General features: G+C 41.4%; 1 pseudogene; it reads left to right on the top strand.

Moving 5' to 3' along the window:
* Positions 1 to 15,055: 15,055 nt before the first annotated feature.
* Positions 15,056 to 19,461, top strand: part of LOC103905759 — a 106,163-nt pseudogene continuing 101,757 nt past the window's right edge.

Here is a 19,461-nt window from a genome sequence, read left to right as displayed (position 1 = left end):
AAATGTATAAAGCAAAAAACCAAAAGCCATCTCACATAAGAATGGTAGTCCATTTCTGTACTGTGAGCGACGACTGTTCTTGTTCCAGTAAAAGCCAGACCTCCTCATAACATACCTTATAACCTGTTAATTATAATTTCCTTCTCTAACACTTGGATCACACTACTAAATATTTTTAAATATCTATATATGTGTTTTTTAAGCTGCTGGGTTTGGGTTACACCTTTTCCATATGCCCAACCCACACAATCCCATCAACGCTTTCACACACCAGTCAAACACTCTATATTTGTGTGAAACTCACTGAAGGAAAAAAATTCCTATTACTACTACTACTAATACAAATTCATTTCTCACAACTATTAGTGTTTTCCTGGATGCTGCTGAATGAATTTGCTGCAATTGAATGTCTAACTTTTTGTTGTGTTGATTCAGTGAAGATTTTTGATTTATATTCATAATTACTCCAGTCCCATCACCACTTGCCTTATTTTTTTCTTTTTGCTCAACAAAGCTCCCTTTACAAAACTTAATCACTTTCTGTATGAGCAATCCCCTAATACATTTTATATTCTGTTGTTACTGGGAATGATGCTCTGAAAGTTGATATACATTGCAACAGCAGGTGTTAAGACAGGCAAGTAGGGAACAAAAGCTCTTAGTGCATGAAAAAGTCTAATAATAGACAATTTGTTCACCTGGCACTGGCTGCATAAGCATTTGAGATGAGCTCATTGTTATTTGGCCATGAGCTTTCTGCTGGTCGCACGGATGAAAATATGGAAAATCCAGGTTGTGGAAACAAAGGTTTGCTAATATTAGAACAATATTAAATGGTGCATGATAGAGCTGGGGAGGTTGCAGGGCGAGCTGCGGGGTTTAAAGCAGTGAAACACTTCCAGAACTAGGAAAGCAATCAATAAAGACACAGTTGTGTATATTCTTGCAATAAAATTACATGTGTAAACATTTTCAATAACTTTACAACTGGGCAAGCTGTTCAGAGCAGGTTTGCACTCAGAAGTGTAGTTCAAGCTTTTTCCAGGCTCATTGAAAACGTGGCTATTAGTTAGGGAAGCTCACCATGAAAAGCAGAGTTAAGCAATCTGGTCAAAATTGAATCATCAATCTGTAAAGGCAGTTCTCTGCAGCAGTCCTGCAGGGGCTGCCATAGCCACGGGGCAGTGCTGGGAGCACTGTTATGTCCCGCTGGAGTCCCAGGCATGAGGTATGCAGGGGTATGTGTCCAGACCCAGAGCAGTCGGTGTGAGGAAGAGGACACTGATTCCTGGGAGCACATTGAACTCCTCCCTGTGTGTTCTTGGTGTTGCAAGCATTTGGGGAGCTTTCTCTTCGAGGAGAGGAGCATGCCTGGTCTGGGGGAGCCTGGAGGAGGGGAAAGATGGAGTCTGTGCTTGGCTGTTGTTCCCATCCATCCCCCAGAAAATATAGCAGAAGCAGTGCTTCAGTCAAAAAGGGCAATGCCACAGCTGAGTGTCCCTAGGCCACCTTCTCCTTAGTGTGTACCCTGCCCCTAGAAAGAGGGCCATATGAGCTCCCCCCAGAACAGACAGCAAAATGGGCATCCTTAAACCCCAGGTGCATTTTCATGTCCTAGTCTTCTAAAATTGAGGAAATCGCATTAATTATAACATACTATTAATTGTCATGTTTTTGCTTTTGGAGAGCAAAAATCCCTCCAATCTTTTTGATTTTCTCTGACTTCCATAGGAAATGCCGCTGGACCCTGTTCCTATTTACTTCTCTGAGCCGTGCACACAGTTGTTTGCCTGTATCCCAGGGAGACTGAGGATGAGGAAACTATAAATGCCATCGGATCTCTTTCCTTAGGCAAACTGTGGAGATGAACCCTGTGCCAGTGGTCACAACTAGTGCGCTCCCTCTTGGCTTCGGTTGTACTAAAACTTCACGTTTGCTTTGCAAAGTCAGGCTGACCTTCTAGTTCAGTTGTTAATCAAAAATCTCAGTTCTTTGAGATTATGGGTGCAGTTTCCAGGAAATAGTAAACTTACAGTCCTTAGAATTGCCATGTGTTAATCAGCCCCCACCACCATGTAGTGCGTTGGGCTCACTTTCCAAACCATGATTATTAGGGAATATTTTTGGCCAAAAGCCTCCTCCCCATTAAGTGTAAACTATAGTGGATTGACAGTTGTATCACTTTCAAGCAGGGCTTATTTCACACCAGTGTTTTTCATCAACATCAGATTTGGTATTGCAAACTTTTATGACAAAGTTCAGCTCATGCAGGAAGAGGTCAACATAATCCTATACCACCCCCAAAAACCCCCTAATTAGAATACTAGATACCGATGACTTTAACAAATACTTCACAAACAGGCCATGGTTTAAAAAAATAATGTAAGTGCCTGATACCTCACACTTCAAATAGTGAATATGCTGGAGAAGTTTGTAAACATTTAGCAATCAGTTCATGCATTGCTTGACCAGAGCAGTTGTGCAGTGATGGCCTTTGTGCCAGTGTGCAGGTCTGTTTGGCCCATATACGTGTCATTGAAAAGTTGAGGACCAAAGAGTTAGTTTCTTCATATCAGTTGGTTTTGTTCTCCTTTTTTTTTTCTTTTAAAATGTCAGCTGGAATTTAGCACGTAAGTGTTTAGGTATCTAAAGGGAGGCCACAACACTGAGCATAGATCAGATTGCTTTTCCTTGCAAAACTCCCCCCTTTGCATTCCAGCCTGACAAAGTTTTGTTGCAGTTACTCAGTACATAGATAACTATAGTGCTTTAAATACTAATTAAAATAGATGATGTTTAACTGTTGGCCTATGCCATTTGTTTATGACGGAAGACAGCAGCGAAGCAGAATCATCTATTATCATTATCAGCAGAGTGTTTCTTTTCTTCTCTTCTTATCCAAGCAATACATATGTCCAGGCGCTGACTCGGTTCTCGTAAACAGCCTTGTTTCCAACAGAATCTCTTCCTCCACTTTTCCACTGTCTTATCTTTCAATTCACCCTAAATCTACCTTAAAACAATACCTTCCAAGTTCCCTGCTTTTTTTATACTTGAAACCTTATATTGGAATTGCTTCAGGCCAGAATGTTTGCAGCCCCATTCTCTGTATGCAGAAGTGCATTCCCATTAATCAAAGGAAAAGCTGAGTAAAGTGGTACAATACACATTCTCATTTTGGAAAATTAAAAGGCAGTATCATTATTAAAAGGCAGTTCTGCTAAATGTTTTCTGATGGAGGGAGAATTAGGACACACTACATTGTCCGGTGACTTTGCCAAAATTATGACACCAAGAGACACAATAAACGAATGTATAAATAGTAATTGTTCTGAAAGGGGTAGTCATAAATCACAAAGTGAGTTGCAGGACATTTCTTTCTCGGTGATACTTGAAATGTGATCTACCTTGAATTAAAAGAAAATCAGATTTTCTCTTTTGGTTGTGTTGAAATGATATAGAAACTGGAAACCCAATTTCCCTGAAGCAGAATCCTATGCAAAACACGAAGCTCTGCAGTAAACATTAGACCAAGTTTTGCAAAGAGGAGGGGTTTGTTGAAGAGTGCAAACCAGCAATTTGTTGGAGTAAGAGGTTATTAATCTTACAACACTTAAGGTTAGCAAAGTTCTGGCCTTGAATCAGTGATACACTACAGCAAATCGAATCACTCCAATAAGAACAGATAAGTTGCTCTGTGAAGTTCTGCAACAGATCTCGAAAGACCTTTTCCCTTGCAAAACAGCCTGTGTTATAGTGAAAAACAATGCTATTATTTGTTGTGATCATTTATCAGCAGAATTTGACCTGTCTCATGCCATCTGTGTAGTATTCTTCCCAGGGTTCATCTACTGTGCTTTTGGGTGGAGAAAATACCTGCACACCACCTCTTCCCTTTTTTTTTCCCTGAACAGCATCTGCATTAGTATGTGCACAACCTGGGAAGCAGAACTGCTGAAAAGCTGGGATCTGAAAAGGTTGTAGGATGAGTGAGCACTGGACCTTTTCAAATGAAGGGTCTTTCCTCCTAACAGCTGGGGTCCTGTGGAGATGACCCTGCAGACCTAATCCAACTCTGTTTTAGTTATTAGACCAGATACAGGATTCATAGGGCACTTTAAAGCCTGGGTCCTCTGTGTTCCCAGAAATACTCTAGCCACCTCCCTCTTCCAGGGGTCTCTCCATGGCCAAGTTTCTGCTATGCCTGTAAGCAGTGGTGTGTAGGTTGGCATCACTAGCTATAATTTGCTGTAATTACATTTGAAAGTAGACTTCTGGTAAGATTTGGAAACAGGGACCAGCTCAGTTATGCAACTATGTGATCTTATTTTATTTGCTTTGGTTTCACAGTCTGCCTCTTGTCCTGCTTGCTGTTTGCCACACTCCCTTGTGCTCTGGTTTAGATCAAATGAGCTCTTCTATACTGTCTGTTCGTATAGCTTAGGATATAGGGAGAGCCCAGAAAAAAAGCCTGAGGCCTCAAAAAACACAAATTTGCTTGGAGAAAGCCAGTTTTGGAAAGGCAGGGGGAGAAGAGACTTGGCAGTCACGAGGGGGCAAGAGTGAAGGGGATGTAACCAGGACTTGATGCACCTCACCAGCCCTTTCCTTGGGTTGCAAGGAAAAACCCAAATGTTTCTGAGCAGGAACATTTGCTATCAGCTGCAAGCCCACCTGGGGCTATTCAAAGACTACTGTATTTTTGGTATTCCTATAAATTTGAAGTGGTCAGATGATCATTACTTTGTTTTCAAGTATTATTCTGGAATAGCAGACGTGTGTCTTTTTTTCACCGGGTATCTGAACCCCAACTATATGATGTAGGCAGTTGAGATGCTCAGGCAGTCTTGACTTTCGTACGCTATTGACGCACCTTCTGATCTCATAACTCATTCTCATCCGATACAGTGATTTCCTCAGCAGCAGCAAAGAAGCTAATCTGGTTGCCAGACTGACCGATGCAAGGCTGATTTCTGAAGCTCAGCAGCAGGAGTTGAAACAGTTGGTAATTTAGGAGTTAGCTGAGCATGTTTCTTTAGTATAGCCTGCAGGTCAGCCATTACCTGCTAGTAAATAGGTAATAAATAACCACTAACAGTGTCAGCTTCCTCCTATTTATTCTCTCATACTATATTCTGCGTCTATTTGTGCCACAGGAAAAATTACCTGGTTGGAAAGGCACAAGCCACAGCCAGCTCTCCCTGCTGATGCCTGTACAAATTGGTGTGGAATTGGTGCCTCGGGCTGTCCCCGATACCTGTGGGACTGCAGGTAAATCACCGCTGCTGTAAGGGAACTTCCAGCCAACATTGCTGTGTCTCTTGTCTCATGCATATCTGTGCGGCCAACCTGGTTCCCAGCCAGGGATCATTATCCAGCTGAGAATTTGGCTTTCCAGTAGCAGTCTGTTTTTTTTACGACAGCAAGTAGTCAGGAACGATTGCCTTCTTTCTCGTTCTTTCTCCTGTATTTTGTTTGGTTTACCCACCTTGCTAAAACTGGCTAAAAGGTATCTATCAGAAGATTGATGCAATAAATTTCATGCTATATCTCCAGTAAGTGAAGTATTTTCTGCCCATTATTCATCCAGCTCCTGGAGTTGGACAGATAGTTTGTATTAATAAAATATACACTAATATCAAAACATTTTTCAAGCCAAATCTATTAACTACTTTTTCCATTATCTGCCTGGCTCTACACATGAATAAATGAAAAGAAGCAGAGAAGACAGAGACATGACGTGATCTGTTATGTAAATCACCCTGTACATCCCAAACCATCTTCTGGGGCAGTGCTAACTAATTTATGACAGGTCACCCAATAGTTATTAATAAGTTATTAAACTGATATAAAATTAATCCAGTAATATTTCTTGAATTAACAATGCCTGACCCACAACTTGAATCAGCCTGTTTATTTTTGGCAAAAGGGTCCAAAAATCATGGCCAGTTTCAAGCTCTCTGCTCAGAAAATTGCATTTTTCCCTGCATGTGGGTAGATGTTGAATCCCTCCTTAACAGCTGGGAAAGATTCAGTGCTGCATGGCTTCACCGCACAGTCCGTTTCCTCACCTGAAGGGACAAGCTACATTGTGCCTTCCCACTGTGGCTGTAGAAGGTATTGCAGATCCCAGTTTGCTCTGGGACATCCCACTGACATTAAACCCTCTCCCATTTCCCGGCTCCAGGATTTGACTAACTGTTTGAGTCTGGCTTTGGGTACACTGAGTTTTCAGAGGCATGAATGCAGGTTTGGAAAACACTAATGTCATGGGTCCTCGCTAAGGATGCATGTAATTATTAAAACGCATTTCCCCTTCACCAGTGGAGGACTGCTCCATAGACATATCCTCTCAATGCCTCTTAGGTCCAGAATATGTTCTCTCTGTATCCTGTGAAGCCTTCACATTTCCTCCTCATTACATTAATGGGTGGCCATGCGCTGTGTACTCTGCTTGCCTCCGCTTGAATTTTGCATTGAGCTTTCAATTAGCAGGATTCGAACTGATTATTCTGGCAGTGCTTTGCCCTCCAGAAATCCAGCTCTTATTGCACATCAATTTTTAAAAAGGTGTTATTGATACTTCAGGAGTTGTCAGTGATCTGCTCTGGTGTACCTAAGGATGAGGGAAGAAACTCACCTGTCATTAGGACAAAACTGCTTCCCATAACCATCGAGTCGCTTGCACGTGGGAGGGCAGGGGATGGCAGGCTCCTGCTGGAAGACCTGTCTTTGCAGCCCCCAACCAGAAAACTGGGAATTTGATGAGAGAGAATAGTAGCATAAGGCTTAATTCAAGCACAGGGGATATTTTGGCGACAATTTTTAAAAAAATGCATGAATATTGGGTGGGCTCTCGCATCCCCAACTTTGAATCATTTGAAGTTTGCCAGCCCTCATGTCTTTCATTAGTTAAGGATATTTATTTCATTTTCCACCCATTTTTCTTCCTTTTGTCACCTCAGCTTTGCTGCCTTCAAGGAAACAATATATCGTAGAGAGGCTGCTTTGCCCTTAGGAAGCGTACAGCAGGTTATTTAGCTCTGACGCTGTTCTACTTCTCTTGACGATGCAGCCTGAAACTCGGCTGCTACCTATCTGTAATCCAACCTATTTTTCCTAAGCAAAGTTAACCCTTTATTTGTCAAGGGAATTACCTCTTATCTGAGATTATATCAGTCACGCTGAAATTTCCTCCTCTGAGTCTCAGCGTGCAGTCTCAGCTGCCTCGGTGGTGCAGTCTGAAAGACACACGGTCAGTTCAGCCCTAGTTTCTCCTAAAAGGAGTTCAGCTAACCCTTCCGACCACAACTATCTACAAATGTTTGGAGCCTTTTTGTTCACTATACATAATTTTGATTGATGTCATCATTATTCTAAGCTGTTACTGTACATGTATGTATTGTTTTTTGCAGTGGTTAAGCTATTAGTGTTCTGTTACTGATACAGCAATATTGCAAATGCTGGCATTATTAATAGAAATGCAGTTGTCTTGTGCTAACGTTTTTGCAGACCAAACTTCATCTGGTCAGAATATTCACAAGGAGTGCAGTGTAACTGGTTTCGGAACTCAGGGAACTACTTATATGCAAAATTTTGGTTTTCCATTTCAGATATACCTGAGAAATAATTAGGTAAAGTTAAAATGGCTTAAAGATGGCTAAAGAGGTACTGAAGCTGGAAGGCTGCATGGGCTTGTGGGTGCGTACTTGTGCCTCTCCAACTTTTATGAAGCCACCCTCCATCGCTTTGAATGAGCTGTGAGTGCCTGCATTGCAGTGTGGTGCTGCAGGACTGGGCTTACTCCAGTTAAAAGACCCTCACTGAAGAAGGGCAAGAGCTGCCAACAGCACATTTTGCAGACCCCGCTGGCTCTGGAGCCTGTCCCCAGCCCCATCGGTGTGAAACAGCCCAAATATTACAGACCCTTCCGGGCATGATGTAAAAAACCATCTGTATGCAATAGCTTTGGAGGAGGCCTGATGGCATGGGATTTGGAGCTGGGTGGAAGGGGCTATATTCTGCCACTTGATTTATTGGCTGGTCCGATTAATTTGCTTTGTTGTGCAGGAGGATCATTATGTTGCCAGGTGTTTATTCCAATTGGATTGTGAATCTAGCTAATTGCCAGGGCACCTAGAGCTTGTGAATAAACTTTTACGAAAACAAAACAAAAACTTAATCTAAATGTACAAAACAACATGAAGCATCTTGCAGAACAACTCTCTTTAGCCCTCGATTGGAAGGCATAAAGTGGAACAAGAATTTAGCACAGGCTGGGGTTGTGGATGCAGCAGCACATGCCGAAGCAGAGCTTTTGCCCTCGATGCACAGGTAGGACTTGTCTCAGGGCTGTATCCAGGGAGGATGCTCATCTTCGGTATTCTTGTCTCCGCATGAGTAGATGGCAGCCCGAGACCAGGGAGCCCCCTCCTCTTCTTCTGCTTCCCAAAGGGGGAGGACGGCAGACCAGTTCAGTATTTTACCTGGCAGGGAGGGGAGAGAAGCAGAGCCAGGAGCACCTGGAGGGATGGGGTCACTCCCCAGGTCCTGCTGCCCATCCAGCATTAGCACAAGCCCTGTGCAACCCAGTGGGTAGGGCCCAGGGCTGGGACGCTGGGGTCCCAGATTTTGTCATCAGCTCTTCCAACAGCCGGTCTGCCTGGCCTTCTTGTTCAGCATCTCCTCCTTATCTGCCTGCTCTGCTGGGGGACGAGCCGTGTGGGGTGGGGACCACTTCTGATGCCCAGCACAAGAAGGCTTTGCATCACCTGGTGCATCATCCACCTGAGGACCTACTCGTTCGCTCATTTGAAGCACTTGGCAGGACTTATACTTCTATTTATTTTTACTGTTATTCTTACAGTTTATAGGTGGTGCCTTTTTTTCTTCCCACATTGCTAGTGCAATTGTTAAACGTTTGAAAACTGCGGGGCACGTCTGAGGGATATGTCCTACTCGGTCTCTTAGGAAGTGATAACTTTCCTCCAGCTTTTTAGCGATGATGCAATAAATTATTATCCCACCATAGAATTTAATTGCACAGTTAAATACATCATTTACAAGGCTTTTAGTATGCCCTGCTAAATTCTCCAGTTTTTCATCTAAGCTCTGTAGGCCACCGTTACATTTTCAGAGACCTATATGGGTTTCATTCCTGTTAAACGTATCAGTAAATCACAGCAGAAAAAAAACCTGACACATTTCCCTAGAAATTTTCGCTGCAGCCTGAGCTCCTAACCTCGTGGCTTTGCGTTCAATAGGTCAGCTGAGACGCCATTTGTCATTGCTCTTTAATTACCGTGGAACCTCTAATCCAGGCCACAAATTCCTCCCTGCCCATACTTCTTTTTACTTCAGAATGCGTAGCTAATAGCAACCAAGGACTTTTCCTATTTTCTCACTTGGAATCTGTTTTGGGAGCTTGGAATTGCTATCTAACTGAATCAGTAACATCTGTGACTGCGGGGCAGCTTGAGTGGGAATAGTTAGAGGGTTAGACAGATTTCCTGCATTTTAAGGCTCTTTTCCTCTGAAGAGACTGCTTTGGGACAATCCAATTGAATTTAATGCTGCTTCTTTCCTTTTTCTTTCGTTTTTTTGTTGTTTAACCCCATATTTTCTCCCCCTTTCTTCCTCTCCCCCTTCCCTCCAAGTTGTTTAGGTTTAAGAAGTAAAAATTATTTTAAGGAACCACGCCAGCATTTTGAAAAGTTTCAGTTTCAAACACATGAAAAGGAAAAGTCTGAAGGGATTCCTAGAACTGTATTGCAGCTTGCAGGTATGGCTTTGATTTTCCTTTTGGCAGGCTTTTGCCATTCACTCTTTCATTGCCCTTCTAAGAAACACTGCTGGGTGTCTAAAGACCGGTACGCTTCTTACACTTGGCAGGAGAAGATAACAGTAATGCTACAGTTTGTGCTTTGAAAGATTAAAAGCAACATTTATTCCTTACAGTACTTTCAAACTTCCTCAAGTTAATTTAAAATCCATTTTAGAGAATGTTTAACTGCTAATACTGGATTTTTTTTTTTTAATTCTGCACACACCGTTCCTGTTATTTAAACCAAATAAGAGGTGGATTAAAGTCAGCGCAATTCTTTAAAGTGCATTAACTGCTTTGAGCAGTCCTTTCCCTCCCTTGGAAGGAATACCCTGTGCCTCTGTGACTGGTCTCTTTATGATATCTCCGTAAAAGTTCTGGCAAGAAATGACCATACTTTGAGAGTAAATTTCCATTTTTCAGAAACTTCGCTCCTCCCTCCCCTTTTAGGTGGTAACTGACCTCATTGCTAGTCAAGTAGACAACAAAAGTGTCCCTTCCCTGCCTTGTGGGGCGGCTGATAAATTATTCATACGACTAATGAGGATTTTGAATTTTCAGGCAAACTGTGATGGCATTTTTAAAGGCTTGCATCACTTCGGCAACATTTCGCCCACACCTGCACGCTTCAGGCAACCAGGTGTTTAAAATTACCGACACAGAGCTTTGCCCCTTCTCCTCCTGAAAGTGCTTTGCTCAACAACAGAGTCCTGTGGCTATTTTGTCTGTTTGTCTGCGTGAGGTTTTTTCTGTGCTAATTAGTGTAAGGGGAAAGGGGAATCCGAGAGGGCTGTGTTAATTAGCAAAAGGGATCACATACCTTGCCTTATATTAATTTTGAAATGACAAGACACAGGTGCACTTTTAGTGGCATTTGAATGTGCGCTAGCATTTAAGGTCCTTTCATATTTTTTTTCCTTTCTATGGATTGATTTTACTTTAGTGGGAGCATATCAGAAAAAAAATCTCAAAGTAAGGAAGCTCCTGCTGAAGCGAAGAGCTACATGATGTGAAAGGGCTGATTATGTTTATATTACATGTTCTCCTGCGAAAAAACCAAGCCCCCCAGCTAGTAGGGGAAGAAAGGTCACTGGAACTGGAGAAACAACTGACTCAGTGTCTTAATTCTGAAGGAAATGAGCCCTTTGGAGATGAGAGGGTTTTTCTGATCTAGTTCAGTGTAAGGCATGCAACTATGAAAATAAGCTTTTCCTGTTATGTTGGAGAATAAAGCAGTGAATCAGAAGGACTGGGGATTGAAAGGCAAAAAAACCCCCTACATTGAGTTTTGGTTTTATCTTGAAGTGCTCCACAGGTGATTGGCAATGCTGTATCATTCTCCCAGGTTATCATCCACAGCACCCTTAAGAAAAATTTGAGAGTGAAAGATTAACAATAAATTAAATCCTTGTTGTATGTGGCAGCCAGGATTCCATGGCTGGGCTGTAAGAAGCCTTACCATCACTGGTCTACCTGATGGCACCAGGTCCTGAGGTCCTTGCATCTCCTTTCATACCCACCGCACATGAACATTTGAATGTGAGGGAGATGGTAGAAGGCCTACTGTCTGAAGAGCCCTGTATAGGGAATTTGGTATGTATGTATTGCACTTTGAATATGGACCTGAGCCTATATTTGAGCCCAAGCTTGCCTTCAGTCCACACTTTGTGGAACTGAGTTTGCAGTGGCTTTTGCTGTATGTGAAAATTAGAGCTTGCATCACTGCTGGTCCATACCCCAGGGAACATCCTAGATGGGCTGGCCCACTTCACCTTGCTAGGACACTTCTGTCTGTCCTGCTTGCCCTGACAGGTATGTCTCAAGAGTGAAAAATCCTTGCCATGTATCAGTCACCACAAGGGAAAGTATGACCTATGGGCAGCATGAAGCAGGGATGCTTACACAACAGTGTGTATTTCTACAGCTAAGGTATAGATGGCGAATTGAGTTTGGCTATAAACAGCAAAAAATTATCTGAAACTTAGCTTGTTCCCTTACTTGGCATCATAGGGTTACTGTGGACATACTCTTTGTAGTCATGGATAGGCACACAGGAATGCATGTGTGGTGGTAGCCAGTTTTTATAAAGGTTGTTTTGGTGAAGACCGTGATAGCTCTGTGGGGCTGCCAAGGGTTTAGAAATATGCTGACAAATCTAAATCCTCATACAAACTGCAATGGCATTGTGAAGTATGAGCACTGTAAATCTTTACAGATTATTGGTCACTTGAAACACATATACTTGAGAGCTTTGGTGCATATGCCAGTCATTCAGTCATTCTTGGACAATAGTTTTGCTCTGAAATAAAGCTGATGATTGACTAACTACGGCTACTCCACACCATAGCAGTAGGCACAAAGAATGCTTAGTGCTATGCTTACAACAAAAGTGACGATTTTGATCAGATCACCATGGAAGTTGATCAGAAATGCAACAGAGGATTGTTTTTAATGGCTTTTGGGGGAATATTAAGATTTATTCCTGTAAAGACTTACTCAGCATGTTGCACAAACTCCTCTTAGCCCACTAATAAGTCAATGTGTTACCGAACGCTTAGCCATTATAATTACAGCCACATGTTGTCCTTTTTACAAATAGGTCTGGCTTAATTGCATCATTTTTCAGCAGGATTTATGTGGTCCTGTTTAATCTAAAATTAGTACATGCACAAATGAAGTGCAAACTATTTTCCATCACTGAACTGTGAAATGTTCTCCAGAATAGAGATATACCAACATGTTTCTAAAAAGATGCAATAAGCAGTCAGGCAACTTTGTGATTTGTGTGTGTGTCTGCACCTATACAATTTTGCTAAAAGTAAGAAAAAATATACTAAAATATACATTAACTGCAAAATGAACAAAAAAGTCAGTTAAATGATCTAAACCAAGCAGTCTTCTTTTATTATCACTGGTAAAACAAAGGATGGGGGAAATCATAAATCTATCTTGATATTGCTAGCTTTCAGCATTTATTAAATACAGTAAGAGCTAATGCATTTTATATATTACATCAATCTATCACATGTAAATATATCACATTTATAAGATGCTCTATAGGCCAAGATTGTGTTGGCCTAAATTCTAAGTTACTGTAGAATAAAATTCTGTATTACCTACGTAGCTCTGAGGACCTAAGGGTAGGCATAGGACATAGTAGGCATAAGAGTTTGGGTTACCTGAACCTAGGTCAGATACAGCATTTGCAATGCCTACATATTGATCTGAAGTTTGGAACACGTGTGATTTCCAAGAGTGTTGGAACTTAGACATAAAAATATAAATGCATGACCAAATCCCAACTAGACCCAAAAGCCTAATGCAGGAAGCAGATGAAATCCTCGTTCAATTTGTATCTAACAGGGAAAATTTACTTTGACTTCAGTAGAGCAGAGATCTTGCCATCCAGAATGGAGATTTACTTACTGTTGTGAGGAAATCTGCTGATTTTTAGTGGGTAAATCAGAAAGCCAAGAAAGGTCCCCATATTGCTTAGGCACTAATATGGAAGTGCTAAGGCTTGTTCTGCCTCTAAGCATGGGAGTTCCTCTGTCAATTTTTTTTTTGCTGGTGTCATCTTGGTGAAAGTATGTGTAGCTGCAATGTAGATAAATGCAGTTTTTGAAAGCTACTCAGTTTTGTGTGATATATAATTTGCGTAGAAAGTAGGAGAAAAGCTCTATTAGTAAAAATACACGAATATTGAAAATAGCCCTCGTGTGATTTCCAAGAGTGTTGGAACTTAGACATAAAAATATAAATGCATGACCAAATCCCAACTAGACCCAAAAGCCTAATGCAGGAAGCAGATGAAATCCTCGTTCAATTTGTATCTAACAGGGAAAATTTACTTTGACTTCAGTAGAGCAGAGATCTTGCCATCCAGAATGGAGATTTACTTACTGTTGTGAGGAAATCTGCTGATTTTTAGTGGGTAAATCAGAAAGCCAAGAAAGGTCCCCATATTGCTTAGGCACTAATATGGAAGTGCTAAGGCTTGTTCTGCCTCTAAGCATGGGAGTTCCTCTGTCAATTTTTTTTTGCTGGTGTCATCTTGGTGAAAGTATGTGTAGCTGCAATGTAGATAAATGCAGTTTTTGAAAGCTACTCAGTTTTGTGTGATATATAATTTGCGTAGAAAGTAGGAGAAAAGCTCTATTAGTAAAAATACACGAATATTGAAAATAGCCCTCGGTTTAAATTCAATGTTCCTGTTTTTTGCGGCTTGAAAGTGTTTTTCTTTGTATGTCTCAGTGGGTCAAAATTTCAGAGACTTACTTAAAGCAGGGCGCCTAGTGACCTATACGGTATGATTTTAGTCATGAGAAATGCTCATCGCTGTGGGTGTGAATGGGTTAACATACTTATAAACAGTAGCTTGCAGGTCACTGCCATTTCTCTCTGCTTCAGCATGTCACCACAGTAATTCACACTCTGAAACCTCAAGGCTATATCTGGTAAGGTGCTGCAAATAAGCTTCAGCTGAGCTGTCTCTTAAATAGTGCCGGTCCTGAATGAGCAGAGTGATCCTTGGTGGCCCTTACCATCCATGAGATAGCTATCTGTTTGGCTTAAAGTGATGTTTATAGTGTGTGTTATCCCAAAGCTGAAAGAGCTGATAAACCAATGGTGGTCAGCTGGACTCATCGTTCTGGCAGCCCTTTAATCTGGATCCTTTGAGATGACAACAGAGGTGCACCCAAAACAGGGCCCGTGGTTTCTCCAGTGGTTCATGATTGTACTGATGTTTGAACCAGGGTACCAATCTTGACCATCTCCCTGCATTATTCTGTACATTCACAACTTCTGCTTTTCCTAAGAGTGTTTATTTTGTAAATGAAAGGCAAGTGCCCAGGCTGAGGGGTTTGATACCATTTGTAAATCAGGAGCTGAGTGTTTACCTGGTACTTCTCACATAGGCTTTTCCAAATGTACTTTTATGAAAGCATCTAAGCACCATTACCTTCACTTAGTAAGAGCAAAGCATGATGCAGGAGTAGGATGCAGGCATCACAATCACACTTGGAAAAATCATATGTGGAAAAGGAGGCACTGCTGAATTTTAGAGAACATTTTCCTAAGGAGGCAAGACATCCTCCGTAGATGTGGCACCACTTTCAGCAAATCAGGCTTGGCGTAAAGTCCTTTCTGGTGCAAAGGAGATTTGGACCACTTTGGCCTCTCATGCTGGATGTACAAATATTGCTCAGAGCAGGAAATTGTCCTTGGAGCATGGAGCTTGGGTCTTCCAAAATAATGGTACTACTAAATGAAAGTGAGGGAAGAAGGATGCTCTGCCATCTACTATGTAAGTTAATAATTTACTAATTAATAATTTTCAGTGCTATATGTATGGTTTTGAACATCTTCAGGTAAACAGTTGAGGACTGTTGTATCATTTCTCTGTAGCGTGTTCCTCTCCATACAGAGCGACCTTAGCCTGTCTGCATGCCAACGGAGCGATTTCCATCTGTTGAACACTTGTCATATGAACTACTGACCTACACTCATCTAACTCCCTGCAACACCTGTGAGCCGCTCAACCGTGGCCACCGGGCCACTGAGCAACATGGAGCAAGAAGCGCCTGCAACAGCTTGGAAGAAACTGGGTCGCTTTTTTATAGACTTTAAAATAAAATATGAATCAAAATTCCTTCTGATAGCAGTAAAGCTGGAAGCAATTTCAAGCCTTTCTTAAGCAGAAAGGCTGCTCTTGACTGTTAATTCCCAGAAATGAACACTGAAATGTTAGCCTGTCATCCACTGAACAATTTAACCACATTAAAGGAGGCACCTGGACTTGCAAGATCGAAGCTCTGCTCAGTTTTCTCAAGTTGGATATTCTGGTATTTCTGGTGCATCTTGAATATGTAGAAGCAGCAAAACTTGTCTCGGGGAATAGAGGCATCAGCATGGAGAGGGGACAGATGGTGTACGTTACTGAGATCAAACTATGGTTCGATGTTCCCAAAGAGAGCGGTTCCTACAAGGTAGGAGCAGTTTTAAATGAGCTGGTGACACAGAAAATTGGAAAATGAATGCCTTAGGTATGGATGCCGTGAGGGACAAGGTGGTCCTCTGACCTGCCAAGCTGCCGAGGGCAGCGCCTTGGGCATGGGAAATCGGTGTGGGGAGAGCTGTTCCCTGAGGGCTCAGCTCCGGTGGACTCCAGAAGAGCTGGTGGAGAGATCATCGCCTGCTTTGAAGACTTAATAAGTAATTTTAAACAAAAGTGCAAGTGTTGGTTTAGGTAAGTTCCATGTTTTTCATGGGGAAGGTTTTTTTCCCAGCCCGCCCTGCTAGCAGATGACATTCACTGAATTGTGAGAGTTCATAAACCTTTCAGAAATCTTCTGTTTGATTTTCAGGCTTTACTATGGTATGTCAAGATGTTTTCATTACCACGTAATTGTTCCTAGTGTAACTGTTTTTGCAATTGGAAAAGAACATAGATTAAATGATAGTTACAGTTTTGAGTTTACCAGGTTGCAGAAGATTTTAGTTTATATTTTCCCTTTAAATTTTGCAATTTAAAAGAATTTTTTAAAAACCCAGAATCTAGGGGGAGTGTTTCTTTATCACTGATTCCTGTAGGCTGTCTGCAGCTAGTCTGGGCTGAGGATGAGCTTGAAAAGTATACTTATATGCTCCTGGAATGTAAATTAATCCCTAACTTCTCCAAGTCGAATTCATGATACCCTTTTTTATCTTTTCAGAACAAGGGAAGACATCAGTTAAATTGTCACAAATGAACCCTAAACTGCTGTGAAACAGCACCTGATTTCCTAGATTAATCTGAAAGGTATGCTTTCAGATTTCAAAACCCTCCCCTTAACCTCCCTTCCACAAATAGCTTTATGCTGAGATGAAGCGTAGACAAATACACAATAGAACCTAAATATCACTTTCTAATAGGAACTGCTGAGGGGTGTGAGCTATATCCTCTCATAGCAACCATAGGCCACATCTCAGATTTGGAGGCTGAATGGATTGTATGCAATGGTTTCCATGGTTGCACAGGGTTTCATGTACCCGATAACATTAATATTCCAGTCCTTAGTAGAATAACTTGTACAAAGGCAATTTTTTCCTCTTTATTTCATATCTTAAATTATTACTGTGTAAATGATTGAATAAAGTTATAACATGAAAGTCATTATATTAAAACTTATAATGTTGTTGAGATTGTTTTAGCATGAGCTCAAGCCTACAGTACTTATGTAAGCAATATTTCAGGTGCCTCCTGAGTCAACACTATAGATTTGGCTGGTAAAATAATAATGTTTTTTTCTTTACCAGCTTGTTAGTACCATTTATCTTAACAAAAGTTTGATTGCCATTTCTTGTCTGGCAAAGTTAAGTATACTGACAATGGCTGACTGTTTTTGGAAGAAGGCAGTGTGAGGCTGAGAACTTACAGGTGGGATCTCAGTTGTGATAATGTGACTTATATTTTAAGCCCAGTAAGTTACGTTGGATCAATGAAAAATAATTTTTAAGGGAGTGCCACCTTTTGTGTTTTAATACTGAGTTGGAGATGATTAGTGCCCTTGCCTTTGTTGTTACCTAAGGTTTTCAACGGCTCACCTCTGTTGGAAGTTGTTGACTACCTCATTTTTTATGTCCTTCTGAAAAATCTCAGCTGTTAATTGTGGTAGCTATTATGAGAAGAGCACTCCAGAACTACACCTTAGCCAACAGGCAAAGAAAACTCCCCCATAAACATTGATGTGCTTGGGTAGTTCCAGCTGACTGGGACTTTCATACAACTTAAACCCACAAGTCCTTAGGCTGTATGAATGATTCCTTTCAAAGTGCCGATAACTTGCAGGTGCTGTCCTGGTTCTGGGACAAGCCATGGCTGAATGAAGGGTAGGATCATGGGGAAACCTTGCTGTGGGGAAGTGGCATCATGTAGCTGTTCATTCAATTTACAGGAGAAAGAAATGTTCTGGCAGTCCTATTTGATGTTTCAAGCCTCACTGGGTATACCCAGCCCTACTCAAGCATGGGGCATAAGTATCCATCCCAGTACCACAGAATAAAATATGCAGAAGTCTTCAGAGAGCTCTTCAGAAATACAAAGGAGAGCTTAAAGAAATTGCCCAAATGTGTGACTTTGATATTTATAATGGTTAGTTGCTACTGAGATGTAATCAGCACTGACTTCTGGCCTCTGCTCTACATCTGAAAGCCTGTGTGAGTGCATAGAGCTCTCTAAACCTTCCAGTAATTTATCTGAAGTGTTTATTACCTGGCTCACAGATGTGTATTAAAGTACTGTTTACAAAGAAGAGTTCAATGTGCAAAAAGGTTAAATTCTTAGCTTGTGTAAACTGTTGTTTTCCCACTGAAGTCAACAAAGTCACCTTGTGATGTACCCCAGCAGAGGATCTGGTCTCTAACGAACATTCGATGTATTGCTCTTGGCTGTGTCCATGAATATTTCAGAGTGTGCTGAAGCTGGGCTCTGAATGCATTCATTCATAGACCACTGTATAAATGATCAAAGGAGAGGCTTCTTGATCTTGTATGTAATAAATCCTCTGCTTTCAGGTTTACTGAACTGGAGACTATCGTAGAAATACTTGTTGCTCACGTACTGATCAGGAAGCTGGAGTCAAATATTACTCACGTTGGACAAATGCCTCTGGAAGTCCATGAATTGCTTGGCACATCTGGCAGAGCAGGCAGAAGCATCTCAGCCTTCATTAACAGTGGAGTTGAGCTAGGTACGGTCTGCCCATGTGGATCATGTCTTTGGAGACATTGCTCACTGCTTTAGGTCAAATAGTGGCAGAGGAGAAGGGGCATTTACATGAATATCTGAAAAATACAAGTAGAAGGAAAGGTGACTGATTTGAAAACAACCAGTATGTGTCGGGATAAGCTTATTTTTGGATTTCAAACCATTTGTTATAGAAACATTGCCTAGATTTTTAACAAGGGTTTATCTTAGTTTGCAATTCATCTAGTTTTGTTTTGCATCTTGCAGGTTTCTTTACAGAACAGTGGTAAATCCTTAGAGCAGAACTGATGTGAAAGGGTTTTTTGGGTGATGAAAGAAATACAGAATTCTCCTTAAACAGAAGAGTTTTTTGCCAGCCATCCAAGTAGTTGCACTCACATAAGAATTGTTTAAAAGCAACATTATCTAAGGTTGCTTACAACCTGAAGATATTAGAGAAATCTGTACAAGGAAGACTAACAGTGAAAGTAAAGATCAGAACTTTTTTACCGTTTCTAGGTTTCTTAAGGGGATGTTAATTCTTTCTTCAATAACATACATCACAGATTCATGGGATTGGCAGTGCTCAAATCTAATCTCAGTCAAAATGAACACTTCAAAATATTGTAGGAGGGGGATTTGCTTATGTCAGTTACATCACTGTGGATGTCCCCCATGTATACCAGCTGAAATTTTTCAAATGGAAATCGTCTTCATCAAGGACTCCCATAATGCATATCTTCCTTGCAAAGGGCAGAGAAACAGTGGCAGGAGGAAAATACAGTCTTGTGAGACAATATTTCCTAAAAGAAATATTTTTATTTCAGGATGTTGTGGTTTAACCTCAGCCGGCAACGAAGCACCACGCAGCCGCTCGCTCACACCCCCCCCCCCCCCTGGGGATGGGGGG

The sequence above is a fragment of the Aptenodytes forsteri genome, unplaced genomic scaffold (assembly GCF_000699145.1).
Source record: "Aptenodytes forsteri isolate BGI_AS27 unplaced genomic scaffold, ASM69914v1 Scaffold119, whole genome shotgun sequence".
Classification (NCBI taxonomy): Eukaryota; Metazoa; Chordata; class Aves; order Sphenisciformes; family Spheniscidae; genus Aptenodytes; species Aptenodytes forsteri.
This window is presented reverse-complemented; position numbering and strand designations above follow the sequence as displayed.